We start from the raw sequence: 14318 nt of genomic DNA, 5'->3' as shown, positions 1-14318 counted from the left end.
AATAGGCTGTTGTCCTTTGAGACAAACGTGAGAGGTGCTAATACCTTCCTAGCGCGTAAATTCAACTCCCGAACTTAGAATTTTCATTTTGACCGGTTTCCTTCGGTTTTTCCGACGTTTCCCACAAATAAACGTTGGTGGCGACTCCGCGCATCTTTCCTCCTTTGGAAAGCGCACCCGTGAGCCTCGCCCTTGCTCGCCCGCGAAGGGCACGTTGCGACAGACATCTTAAGACTTTATTTACTAGATCTTCATTTTGAAAAGTTTTTCCTAGAGATGCAAGATGATTAACTATGTGTGTGAACCTCTTTTGCATGTCTTGTATACTTTCATTTACATTCATCCTAAAAAGTTCATATTCACGAGTTAAAGTGTTTATCCTATATCTTTTAACATCTGTTGTGCCTTCATGTGTTACTTGTAGTGTATCCCACATATCCTTAGCACTTTTACAATTTGAAACCCTAAAGTATTCATCTATTCCTAGGGCAGATGTAATAATATTTTTGGCCTTTAAATTATATTGTACTAATCTTCTTTCTTCCTCAGTCCAATCTGCTCTAGGTTTTTCTATTGTTGCACTTCCGGCTATTATAGAGGGAACATAAGGTCCTTGTTCTATGGCTTCCCAAATATTTAAATCTATTGCCTCTATAAAGATTTGCATGCGGGTTTTCCAGTAGTGGTAACCCACTCCATTAAAGATGGGAGGTCTATTTATAGAATTTCCCTCGGGAAACAAGTAGTTTGATGAGGCCATAATTCTTGAAGCTTCTAAACTTTATAGCAGAATGAAGCTCTAATACCACTTGTTGGACAAGTGGCCTCAGATATCTTAAGAAGGGGGGGTTGAATTAAGATATTACAACTTATTTCCCCAATTAAAAATTCTATTTAACTTTCTATTCAAGTTATAAATTCCCTTAATAATGAATTTCGTAAATATTGATTCAAATAGAACAATTTGAATATGAATATAAAACAATAATAAATAAAGGAGTTTAAGGGAAGAGAAAATGCAAACTCAGATTTATACTGGTTCGGCCACACCCTTGTGCCTACGTCTAGTCCCCAAGCAACCCGCTTGAGAGTTCCACTATCTTGTAAATTCCTTTTACAAGTTCTAAACACACAAGGACAACCCTTCCTTTGTGTTTATAATTCTTTCACAACAAGAGACCCTCGGTCTCTTAATCCCTTTTCAGAATGAAGAAGAAGAAAAGAAGAAATCTCTCTTGAAAGAGATAGATTGAACAATTTGAGCACTCAAATAATTCCTTATTGAATCACAAGTGTTTTGGCCAAGGAATTTGTAAGAGGATAAAACGATTTTTCTTTTTAAGAGGATAAGACCTTTTTGTTCAAAAAAACTCTTGTCAAATTCATGTCTCAAGTCACATATATATAGGCCTTTGATAGCCATTCAAGAACCACATAAAAAGATGTGACTGTTGAGAATATTTTCTGAAAATCTGCTCTGGTAATCGATTACAGTATGTGTGTAATCGATTACAAGCTTTAAAATTTGAATTAAAACGTTCAGAAACTGCTGGTAATTGATTACCATATATGTGTAATCGATTGCACAGTGCAAACTTTGAATTCAAATTTTAATAGCTGTTGTAAATCAGTTTTGGCCACTGGTAATCGATTACCAGAGAGTAAATTTGTTGAAAAAGACTTTTTAACTTAAAATTCTTGGCCAAACCTTTTGCTACTTCAATTGGAATTCCCTTCCTATTTAATATACCCTTTCTAAGACTCTAGAGACTGTCTTGATCATCCATCTTGAATATCTTTAATTTCTTTGTCTTGAATAAAGCTTTGAGACGCATGTGAAACTTTGGCATCATCAAAACATTCAGCTTGATCCTCTGTCCACAATTGTGAACTATGTTGAACAGTGATTAGCGACCGATTTTGCAATTTAATTAGCGATTTTTGTTTTGATAGTTAGAGTTGTTATTTTTGGCTGATTTTTTGTGTGGTAGCTTCTTTTGATCCATATTTTGTGTGAAAAATACCATAAGCACTTGGTGTGGCAGTATTAGAGAGAGACAAAAATTTTGGGAACTTGTTTTTAGCAAAACTTAAAACGGCCATAACTTTTGCTCCGGGTATCAGAACGACTATTATTATACATGCATTTGTGGTAGAACAAATTTCCCATACTGTGACAATTGGCTTTAGCCGGTTGGGGTCTCCGAAGCTCCAAAAATTAGTCATTTACTAAATTTTTTTTTTATTTTTCAAGTATTATTGTCCTATTTTTCTAAACTTTGCTTAGGTAGTTTTCATAGTTAGACATTGAATTTTTGTTTGAAATTTTTTTGTGTTATCTTTTCATGATTTTAGGGTGTTCCTCACAAAATTTCAACTCATTTTGATATGGTTTGAGTATAGCTGTAGTTTTAACCCCTTGTTAGGTGCTTGTTGAGAAACACATTATTTGCTGCATATAGTGCATGACAAGGGGCAATCTAGGTGATTTACAACCCTTTGATCCTGAAATAGATAGAACCTTTCATAGATTAGTTAGGCATAGTGTGCATCCTGTGCATTCTGAGCATTTTGTTGAGGGTGATTATGAATATTCTGATTTTGAGCATTCCACTACTAATTTTCATACGAGAACATGGCTCAACCTCCACCTCGTGAGAGGACTCTTAGGGAGATGGCTGCACCTGATTTCACTTATGAAAGCTTGTGCATTCAATATCCTGATGAGGGTGTTCCATATGTTCTCAAGACTGAACTAATACATTTGCTGCCCAAGTTTCATGGTCTTGCAGGTGAAGATCCTCATAAGCATCTTAAGAAGTTCCATATTGTTTGTTCCACCATGAAGCCCCCTGATGTCCAAGAAGATCATATCTTTCTAAAGGCTTTTCCTCATTCTTTGGAGGGAGTGGCAAAAGATTGGCTATACTACCTTGCTCCCAGGTCCATTTTCAGTTGGGATGACCTTAAGAGGGTGTTCTTGGAGAAATTCTTCCCTGCATCTAGGACCATTGCCATCAGAAAAGACATTTCAGGCATTAGGCAACTTAGTGGAGAAAGCTTGTATGAGTATTGGGAAAGATTCAAGAAATTGTGTGCAAGCTGTCCTCACCACCAGATTTCTAAGCAACTCCTTCTTCAATATTTCTATGAGGGACTTAGCAACATGGAGAGGAGTATGATTGATGCTGCCAGTGGTAGAGCTCTTGGTGATATAACCCTTGCTGAGGCTAAGAATTTGATTGAGAAGATGGCTTCCAACTCCCAACAATTCAGTGCAAGAAATGATGCTATTGTCCTTAGAGGAGTCCATGAGGTGGCCATAGATTCATCTTCATCTACTGAAAATAAAAAGCTTGAAGGAAAACTTGATGCCTTGGTCAACCTAGTAACTCAGCTTGCCATGGATTAGAAATCTACGCCTTTTGCAAGAGTCTGCGGTCTATGTTCTTCTGCAGATCACCATACAAATCTATGTCCTTCTTTGCAGCAATCTGGAATCAATGAGCAACCTGACGCTTATACTGCAAACATTTATAATAGACCTCCTCAGCAGCAAAACCAACAACAACAGAATAATCATGACCTTTCAAGCAATAGATACAATCCAGGTTGGAGAAATCATCCAAATCTGAGATGGACAAGTCCTCCACAACAACAACAGCCTGTCCCTCCTTTTCAGAATGCTGCTGGTCCAAGTAAGCCAATGTTCCTCCTCCAATACAGTAGCAGCAACAACAGTAGTCACAACAAAGACAACAAGCAACTAAGGCTCCTCCTCAACCTTCCTTAGAAGAGTTAGTGAGGCAAATGACCATCCAGAATATGCAATTTCAGCAAGAGATAAGAGCCTCCATTCAGAGTCTGACAAATCAGATAGGGCAGATGGCTACTCAGTTGAACCAAGCTCAGTCCCAAAATTCTGACAATTTGCCTTCACAAACTGTGCAGAATCCAAAAAATGTGAGTGCCATCACCTTGAGGTCTGGCAACCAAATTCAAGTGCCTCCACCAGTAGCAGCACCTGCACCTGAACCTGTCAAGCTTCATTCTATACCCGAAAAAGAGGATGAGATAGTTGCACAAAAGCTAAAGTTTCCTAAAAAAAAATTCATGCAGGTGGACCTTCTTCTAGTAATTCTGACTTACAGCAGCCCCCTATCTCTCTTCCATTCCCACCTAGAGCAATTCCAAACAAAAATATGGAAGAAGCGGAAAAGGAGATCTTGGAGACATTCAGAAAAGTAGAGGTGAACATACCTCTACTAGATGCCATCAAACAAATTCCAAGATATGCCAAGTTTCTAAAGGAGTTGTGCACCCACAAAAGTAAGTTCAAGGGCAATGAAAGGATTAGCATGAGCAGAAACGTGTCAGCATTGATAGGTAAATTTGTTCCTCACATTCCGGAGAAATGTAAGGACCTGGGTACTTTCTATATACCTTGCATTATTAGGAACAGTAAATTTGAGAATGCCATGCTAGATCTAGGAGCATCAGTTAGTGTCATGCCTCTGTCCATTTTCAATTCTTTATCTCTTGGACCTTTGCAATATACAGATGTGGTGATTCATTTGGCAAATACAAGTGTTGCTTACCCCGCAGGTTTCGTAGAGGATGTGCTAGTTCGGGTTGGTGAACTTATTTTTCTTGTTGATTTTTATGTTCTTAATATGGAAGAGGGATTTTCCCATGGTTCAGTTCCAATTATTTTAGGCAGGCCATTTATGAAAACAGCCCGAACCAAGATAGATGTTTATGCTAGCACATTGTCTATGGAATTTGGTGATATTGTTGTTCATTTTAACATTCTTGATGCCATGAAACATCCATCTGAGGATCATTCTATTTTCGTGTTGAGATAATTGATTAGATTGTTGATGATTATATGTTTGATTTTGATTCTGTTCTTCATGGTAGGAAACATCCATTTTTATCTTATATGCATACTTGTCATTCCTTATGCACTGACTCAACCCCGTCATTCTAGATGTGGTGAAAAAGGAAGTGACCAAGCTCTTACAAGCTGGAATCATCTACCCCATTTCTGACAGCCAGTGGGTGAGTCTAGTCCAAGTGGTTCCTAAGAAGACAGGCCTCACAGTGATCAAGAATGAAAAGGATGAGCTTATCCCCATAAGAGTGCAGAACAGCTGGCGAGTCTGCATTGATTATAGGAGGCTGAACCAAGTAACCAGAAAAGATCATTTTCCCCTGCCATTCATTGATCAAATGCTTGAGCGCTTGGCAGGTAAGTCTCATTACTGTTTTCTTGATGGTTTTTCTAGTTATTTACAAATTCATATTGTAGAAGCAAAGACTTTGAGATTGTAGAAGCAAAGACTTTGCCTTTGATGTTTTGATGATGCCATATGATCGTGATGATTTAATGTCTTATGGAAATGCGCTTCTCAAGTTGAATTCAAGACAACAATCCGAGAATACAAGATACAACATCAAGAAGATGTCTAGTATTTTAGGAAGGGAATTCCAAATTGAAATAGCAAAAGGTTTGGCCAAGAAATTTAAGTTAAAAAGTCTTTTTCAAGAGATTTACTCTCTGGTAATCGATTACCAGAGGATGTAATCGATTACCAGTGGCCAAAAATGATTTACAACAGCCAGTACAAATTTGAATTTAAACTTTACGCTGTGTAATTGATTACACATGGATGGTAATCGATTACCAGCAGTTACTAAACGTTATGATTCAAATTTTAAAGCCTATAATCGATTACACAAGTCTTGTAATCGATTACCAGAGGAGATTTTCAGAAAATTATTTCCAAGAGTCACAACTTTTCAAATGGTTTTTACATGGCCATCAAAGGTCTATTTATATGTGACTTGGAATATGAATTTGCTTAGAGTTTTTCAGAACAAAAAGGTCTTATCCTCTCAAAAAGAAAAATCATCTTATCCTCCTAAAAATTCCTTGGCCAATACACTTGCAATTCAATAAGAAATTATCTAACTGCTTAAATTGTTCAATCTATCTCTTTCAAGAGAGATTTCTTCTTCTCTTCACTTTAATTCTCCAAAAGGGGTTAAGAGACCGAGGGTCTCTTGTTGTAAAGAAATCTGAACACAAAGGAAGGGTTGTCCTTGTGTGGTTCAGAACTTGTAAAAGGAATTTACAAGATAGTGGAACTCTCAAGCGGGTTGCTTGGGGACTAGACGTAGGCACAAGGGTGTGGCCGAACCAGTATAAATTGAGTTTACACTTTCTCTTCCCTTAAACTCTTTTATTTATTGTTGTTTTACATTTATACTCAGATTGTTTAATTTGAATCATTATTTAGAATTTCATCTTTAAGGGAACTTGGAACTTGCATTGAAATCAAAGTAGAATTTCAATAGGGGAAATTGTTTGTAATATCTTAATTCAACCCCCCTTCTTAAGATATTTGAGGCCACTTGTAAAACACATATTGCTCCTGAGGATCAAGAAAAGACCACAATCACCTGTCCCTTTGGCACTTTTGCCTATAGGAGGATGCCCTTTGGCCTATGCAATGCCCCTGGTACCTTCCAGCAGTGTATGCTTAGCATTTTCAGTTATTTTTTAGAGAGTTGCATAGAGGTATTTATGGATGATTTTACTGTTTATGGATCCTCTTTTGATACATGTTTGGATAGTCTGGATAGAGTTCTTAGTAGATGCATTGAAACTAACCTTGTGCTGAATTTTGAAAAATGTCACCTCAAGGTAGAACAAGGTATAGTTTTAGGGCATATCATTTCGAATAGGGGCATAGAGGTAGACGCTTGCGTGCGAGAGGTTCATTCTTTTCTTGGTCATGCAGGGTTTTATAGGCGCTTTATCAAGGATTTTAGAAAAGTGACCCTTCCACTATCCAATCTGCTGCAAAAAGAGGTGGAGTTTGATTTTGATGACCAATGCAAAGAGGCTTTTGATTGCCTCAAGCGTGCAGTGACTACCACCCCTATCATTCAAGCACCTGATTGGACAGCCCCATTTGAACTAATGTGCGATGCATCCAATTACGCATTAGGGGCTGTCCTTTCTCAAAAGATTGATAAGCTGCCTCGAGTGATCTTCTATGCTTCCAGAACTTTGGATGCTGCTCAAGCAAATTACACTACCACGGATAAGAGCTTCAAGGTCAATGGACACCGGCATAAATCATTCCTCACAAACCCCTGCTTAGTGGATGTAGTGGTGGAGAAGACCTCCTTACTTCACCCTACTTCTCTTCCGCCATGACTTAGGGAGTTTTTTTTTTTTGTCTCCTTCTTTACTGTTATTGCACTTGTCCAAATTTATTTATTGTTTTGGTTGCTTGATCTTATGATTGTGCTATATTGAGGACAATGTGTTGTTTAAGTGTGAGGGGGGGGGGGGAGATTGTTCTTTAATTTTGTTGGGTATTCTAGTTTAATTTTATTAGGTTTTTCTAGGTTAATTTTGTTAGTTTTGTTTTTTGTTTTGTATACAACATTGCATGTTTCTCTTTGAATTTTGGGTTATGTATAGGTAATGGATAATTGTTTTTGAAATAGGAGTTTCTTGGAATTTAGTGAATTGAAATCCTTGTTTTTCTCTACATGTCAAGTTAGTTTTGAAAGTTCAAATTGGAAGTGATAGATTTACCCTTGGTGAGAATTTGAGCCATCATCATCTATTTTATTCGATGTGTTTTGCCCCCATTGAGTGCTTGCACAATAGCCTTTGCTTGAATCTTGTTGATACTTCTTGCTTCACATGCATGTTGGGAGATGATTTAGGCATTTTGTTCTTATAAGCCTCTAACCAAATGAGCCCACCTTGAATTAATTTCTTTGATAGCCCCTTTGAGCCTATGTTTCCCTTTCTTTGTTTTGAAGCTCATTACAAGTCTTAAGTGAAAAACCATGATTTCACCCTACCCTTAAGGAATTTTGGAGCTTTGGAATTGTTTTGGGAATAAGTGTGAGGGGGGGGGGGGGGGGGTATGTTTCATTGGATGAAATGTTTTTGTTGGCCATGCTTGATGATGTATTTTGGCCATGCTTGATGTATATACATATATTGCCTAGTTGTTGCTTTATTTTTCAAATGCTTTCAATTCCTACTGTTCACCTTAAAAAAACGAAAAAAAAATAGAAAAAGAATGAGGTTGAATAAATGAGGTCTTGGTTTGAAGACTTGGATTGGTTTGAGGACTTGGTTGATTTTGTTTTGGGTTTATTTTTTTAAAAAAAGCTTAATTTGTAATTTTGGTTTTGGGGTTTACTACTTTTTCTTACTTCCCACTTATTCCCCATTGCTCCTCTATTCCTTTGGGTTTTAGCTACTATCCCATACTTTCATCTACCTTGTCCTTGGCCCCATTACAACCTTAAAAGACCTTTTGATCCTCATGTGCATATGCTTGTGATGTGGTTGTCAATTTTAGAGTCTTGCCAAGTCTATGTGGTGTTTGTTTTCATGGGTGCTCTGAGAGTAAACAATAGCCTAGACACTTGAGAGATAGAGTGCATATCTTGTGAGGCTTTATCACCCTCTCCTTCAGAGGGTTGCACGTTCTCGCCTTCAGAGGGCAGCACGTCCTTGCCTTCAAAGGGCCGCACGACCTCGCCTTCAGAGGGCCACATGTCCTCACCTTCAAAGGGCCGCACGTCCTTGCCTTCCGAGGGCCACATGTCCTCGCCTTCTGAGGGCTGCACGCCATCGCCTTCCGCGGGCTGCATGTCCTCGCCTCTCGCCTTAAGAGGGCTGCACCTCCTCGCCTTTAGAGGGCTGGACACCCTCGCCTTAAGAGGGTTGCACGCCCTCGCCTTCAGAGGACTACGCATCCTCACCTTCAAAGGACTGCGTGTCCTCGCCTCCAGAGGACTTCACATCCTCGCCTTTAGAGGACTACACATCCTCACCTTTAGAAGACTGCGTGTCCTCGCCTTCAGAGGGCTACATGCCCCTGCCTTCAGAGGACTGCACGTCCTTGCCTTCAGAGGGCTACACGCCCTCCCCTTAAGATGACTGCACATCCTCCCCATTAGAGGGCTGCACGCCCTCACCTTCAGAGGACTGCATGTCCTCGCCATCAAAGGGCTACACGCCTTCGCCTTTAGAGGTCTGCACGTCCTCGCCTTCAAAAGACTGCATGTAATCACCATCAGAGGGCAGCACGCCCTCACTTTTAGAGTGTTACACATCCTCACCTTCAAAGGATTGCACGTTCTTGCCTTCAGAGGACGGCTTTCCTCGCCTTCAGAGGGCTACACGCCCTCTCCTTCAGAGGACTGCACGTCCTCACCTTCAGAGGACTGCACGTCCTCGCCTTCAGAGGGCTCCATGCCCTCGCCTTCAGAGGACTACACGTCCTTGCCTTCAGAGGTCTAAACCCCTCGCCTTTAGAGGGCTGCACGTCCTCGCCTTCAGAGGGCTGCATGTCTTTGCCTTCAGAGGGCCGCATGTCCTCGCCCTAAGAGGGTGGCACGTCCTCCCCTTCTGAGGGCCGCACGTCCTCGCCTTCCGAGGGCCACACGCCCTCGCCTTCTGAGGGTTGCACACCCTCGCCTTCGGTTGGCTACACGCCCTTGCCTTCCGAGGGCTACACATCCTCGCCTTCAGAGGATTGCACGTCCTCGCCTTCAGAGGGCTACACGCTCTAGCCTTCAGAGGGCTGCACGCCCTCAGCTTTAGAGGGCTACACGCCCTCACCTTTGGAGGATTACATGCCCACGCCTTCAGAGGGCTACATGCCTTCGTCTTAAGAGGGCTGCACGCCCTCGTCTTCAGAGGATTGCACGTCCACGCCTTCAGAGGACTACATGTCCTCATCTTCAGAGGACTACATGTCCTCGACTTCAAAGGGCTGCACCTCCTCTCCTTCAGTGGACAGCACGTCCTCGCCTTTAGCGGACTGCACGTCCTCACCTTTAGAAAACTACACGTCCTCGCCTTCAGAGTATTGCACGTCCTCGCCTTCCGAGAGCCGCACACCCCCGCCTTCGAAGGGCTGCACGCCCTCTCCTTTCGAGGGCTACAAGTCGTCACCTTCAAAGGATTGTCCGTCCTCGCCTTCAGAAGACTGCTTGCCTCACCTTTAGAGGGCTACGCGTCCTCGCCTTTAGAGGGCTACATGCCCTTACCTTCAAAGGACTGCACGTCGTCGCCTTCAAAGGACTACACGTCCTTGCCTTCAAAGGACTGCATGTCCTCGACTTCAAAAGGCTACACGTCCTTGCTGTCATAGGATTGCACGTCCTCGCCTTTTGAGAACTACATGCCTTCACCTTCAAAGGACTGTTCGTCCTCGCCTTCAGAGGACTGCTTTCCTCGCCTTCATAGGGCTACACACCCTCGCCTTCAAAGGGCTACACGCCCTCGCCTTCAAAGGGCTACACGCCCTCGCCTTCAGAGGACTACACGTCCTCGCCTTCAGAGGGCTTCACCCCCTCACGATTAGAGGGCCGCACGCCCTCGACTTCAGAAGGCCACAGGTCCTCGCCTTCAGACGGCCACATGTCCTCGCCCTCAGAAGGCTTCATGTCCTCGCCTTCTGAAGGCCGCACGTCCTCGCCATCGGAGGGCCACACGTCCTCGCCTTCGGAGGGCCACACGCCTTCGCCTTCGGAGGGCTGCACACCCTCACTTTCCGAGGGCTGCACGTCCTTGCCTTCAGAGGATTGCACGTCCTCGGCTTCAGAGGGCTACATGCCCTTGCCTTCAGAGGGTTGCAAGCCCTCGCCTTGAGGGCTACATGCCCTCCCTTTCAGAGGGCTACACGCCCTCGCAATCAGAGGGCTACACGCCCTCGCCATCAGAGGGCTACACGCCCTCGCCATCAGAGGGCTACATGCCTTCGCCGTTAGAGGGTATCACGCCCTTGCCTTTAGAGGACTGGACGTCCTTGCCTTCAGTGGACTGCAAGTCCTTGCCTTCAAAGGACTGCATGTCCTCAAATTCAAAGGGCTACACGTCCTCGCCTTCAGAGGACTGCACTTCCTCGCCTTCAGAGGGCAACACGCCCTCATCTTCAGAGGACAACACGTCCTCGTCTTTAAAAGGCTGCACGTCCTCGCCTTCAGAGGGTTGTATGCCCTCGCCTTCAGAGGGCCGCACGCCCTCACCTTCAGAGGGTCGCACGTCTTCGCCTTCAGAGGGCCACACATCTTGGCCTTCAGAGGGCCGCATGTCCTCACCCTCAGAGGGCCGCACGTCCTCGCTTTCTGAGGGCCGCACGCCCTCGCCTTCTGAGGGCTGCACGCCCTTGCCTTCCAAGGGCTGCACGTCCTCGCCTTTCAAGGGCGGCACGTCCTTGCTTCTCGCCTTAAGAGGGCTGCACATCCTCACCTTTAGAGGGTTGCACATCCTCGCCTTTAGAGGGCTACATGTCCTCGACTTCAAAGGGCTACACGCCCTCACCTTCAGAGGGCTGCATGCCCTCGCCTATAGAAAACTACACGCCCTCGCCTTCAGAGGACTGCACGTCGTCGCCTTCAGATGGCTACAAGCCGGCACCTTTAGAGGACTGAACATCCTCGCCTTCAGAGGGCCGCATGTCCTCACCTTCAGAGGGCTACACGCCCTCCCCTTTGGAGGAGTGCACATCCTCACCTTTAGAGAGCCACACATCTTTGCCTTCAGAGGACTACATGTCCTTGCCTTGAGAGGGTTTCACGCCCTCGCCTTCATGGGACTGCACGTCCTAGCCTTTAGAGGACTGCACGTCCTCTCTTTCAGAGGGCTACACGCCCTCGCCTTCAGAGGACTACAAGCCCTCGCCTTCATAGGACTGGACGTGATGCAATCCTCCCTAGGAAAGGACCAGTTACCAGAGCCATGAGCAAGAGGCTCCAAGAGGATTGGGCTAGAGTTGATAAAGAAGGCCTTAGGGTTCTCATGAACCTTAGGATAGATTTTTTAGCCCATGGGCCAAGGTTGGGTCCACTCTTCTTTGTAAATAGTAGAATAGGTTGTTTTCTTATTTTGGGCCTTGTATTTTGGCCATTCTAGTAGTATAGGGTTTTAGCCTTGTATTTCAGGGCATTTTGAGTAGTCTTTGTAGTAGGATTTTTTTTGTATTTTCATGTTTTTTTTGTCATGGGGGTGAGCTTAGCTATTATAGGGGTGTGTAGCTAAGCTCTAGCTTCTCAAGAAAGCTTCTCAAGGAGGTGAGCTTAGTTTTTAGATGGGTGTGTGTAGCTAAGCTCTAGCTTCTCAAGGAAGCTTCTCAAGGAGGTGAGCTTAGTTTTTAGATGGGTGTGTGTAGCTAAACTCTAGCTTCTCAAGGAAGTTTTCTCAAAGAAACTTCTCAAGGAAGTTTTCTTAAGAAAGCTTCTCAAGGAAGTTTTCTTAAGAAAGCTTCTCAAGGAAGCTACCTAGTCTATAAATAGAAGCATGTGTAACACTTGTTGTAACTTTGATGAATGAAAGTCTTATGAGATACACTTCAAAGTTCCACTTCTTTCCCTCTTTTATTCCTTCAATTTCGTGCTCCCCCCTTCTCTCTTTCTTTTCCTCCATTAAAGCATCCTCTTCAAGCTTTTTATCCAAGGCAATTCTTGGTGGTGAAGCTCCTTCTTCCTTGGCTTATTCCCTAGTGGATGGTGCCTCCCCTCTCCTCTTCTCCTTTGCCTTCCGCTGCATCTCCATGGTGAAAAATCACCATTGAAGGACCTCATTGGAGCTCAAAGATCCAGCCTCCATAGAATCTTCACAAGCAAGCTTCCATCAAGTGGTATCAGAGCACAAGAGCTTCAAGTAGGTGCTCCTTAAACCTCCATTAATTTTTTTGCTCTACCTTCTCTTCCATTGTTGTTTCTTCATTTTTCTCCATGTATCTCCTCACATGTCTTGTTCTAAATGTTGTTAACATGATTCTTTAGAGTTTCCATCGATTAAACTTGCTATAGAAGTTAGATTTGATTTTCTATGGTTCAAATTTCTTGTTCTTGTTCTTGAACCATGAATTGTGTTGAGTTTAGGTTCCTTTGAGTTTTGTCTTGTTATTTTTTGTGGCTGAAACCTAAACCATAAAATTCTTACAAAAATATTAAAGTAGAAGAAAACCTCAAAAATCTAGAGTGACTTGTTCACCTATTGTAGTTTTGTCATAGAAGTCATGTCTAGTCATGAAACTTGTCACATAAGATCTCTTATGTTGTGCTGAATTTTATTTTCTTGTTTCTTTGTCTAACTCATTTGTTCATGAGTGTATGAAATTCTTTTAGCCTATTATTTGATTTGAGTCAAATCTTTCATGTTAATTAGTCCTTAACATGTTCATGCAAAATTCTTAGAGAGTCTTTGATTGTGAACCTTTTCTTGAACTTTTAGGTTTCTTTATGATTGTGTCTATTGTGAATTTGAGTTTTGGTGATTGAATTGCTGGCTGAAATGTTGATCCTAAGTGAATATTGAACTCCGAAAACTGTGGTAAACAATCCTAGTGAGTTCAACATACATAGGAAGGTTGAAAGTAAGCCCAAGGCAATCAATATACCATGCTTAAAGAAACAAATCGCTGGTGCTGGCAGCTTGGGCATACAAACTTGTAAAAATTACTGAGAATTGGTTACTTCGAATTTTGAGCTGAAATTTTTACTTAATTTTCTATACATCTGGAAAAAAGTTATAAAAAAAGAAACAAGTGATTTGGATAAAAGGAAAAAAATACGAAAAATCGCACAAGTTGGCAGGAAAATCAGTATCCAGAAAAAAAAGGTGAAAGGGAAGGGTGCTTGTTGTTTTGGCTCAAAATTTATTCTATAATTGGAAATTTCAATTCAAAATTAGTGTGAAGACAAGTGCCAAAGCTAGAGTTTTGTTGAGTCTTTTTTTTTTTCATTTTTTTTTACTCTACTCTAGAGCCATTCTAAGTTTCTCTTTGAGTCCTAGCTTGCTTCTATGTCCTTTTCATTGCTTTAATTGTTGAATAATCCTTGAAAAATTGTCTTGTTAAAACTCCATTGGTTTAGCTTTCATTTCATTTTTTTTGGTCTTTGGTTATTGCTTGTCTCTTTGTTTCCTTGTTTGTGGGTTGCCATATAGGGAATTGGAAGGAGGATTGGTGCCATCCCTTGAAGAATTTGAGTCCAGAAGCAAGGGGCCAACCACCATAAGAGCTATTGGACTAAGAAGCACTCCAAATTGAGTGAATCACCAAAGAGAGAACAACCACCAAAATTGAGAACCGTTTTGTAATTTTCAATTTACTTACCTTCATTGCTTTCAAGTTTTTGTAACAAAAAGGCCTTTCATTGGAAGTGTGTTGGGAGCCTCCAATAGGTTACCAAACTTCCATTTGTGTGTAATAATTTTAGGCAATTTTTGCTTAGGATAGTGAGTGCTTTGTTGGGAACCTTGA

General features: G+C 42.2%; 1 non-coding gene across 1 annotated transcript; it reads right to left on the bottom strand.

Annotated features, from left to right (window-relative positions):
• Window positions 1-3013: 3013 nt before the first annotated feature.
• LOC114404252 lies at window positions 3014-3120 on the bottom strand. The gene has a single exon (XR_003664873.1). It is a non-coding gene; the product is annotated as a small nucleolar RNA R71 (small nucleolar RNA).
• Window positions 3121-14318: the final 11198 nt, after the last annotated feature.

This window comes from Glycine soja, unplaced genomic scaffold (genome assembly GCF_004193775.1).
Source record: "Glycine soja cultivar W05 unplaced genomic scaffold, ASM419377v2 tig00013149_1_pilon, whole genome shotgun sequence".
Lineage (NCBI taxonomy): Eukaryota > Viridiplantae > Streptophyta > Magnoliopsida > Fabales > Fabaceae > Glycine > Glycine soja.
The sequence above is the reverse complement of the archived record's forward strand: the minus strand, read 5'-3'. Positions and strand labels throughout refer to the sequence as shown.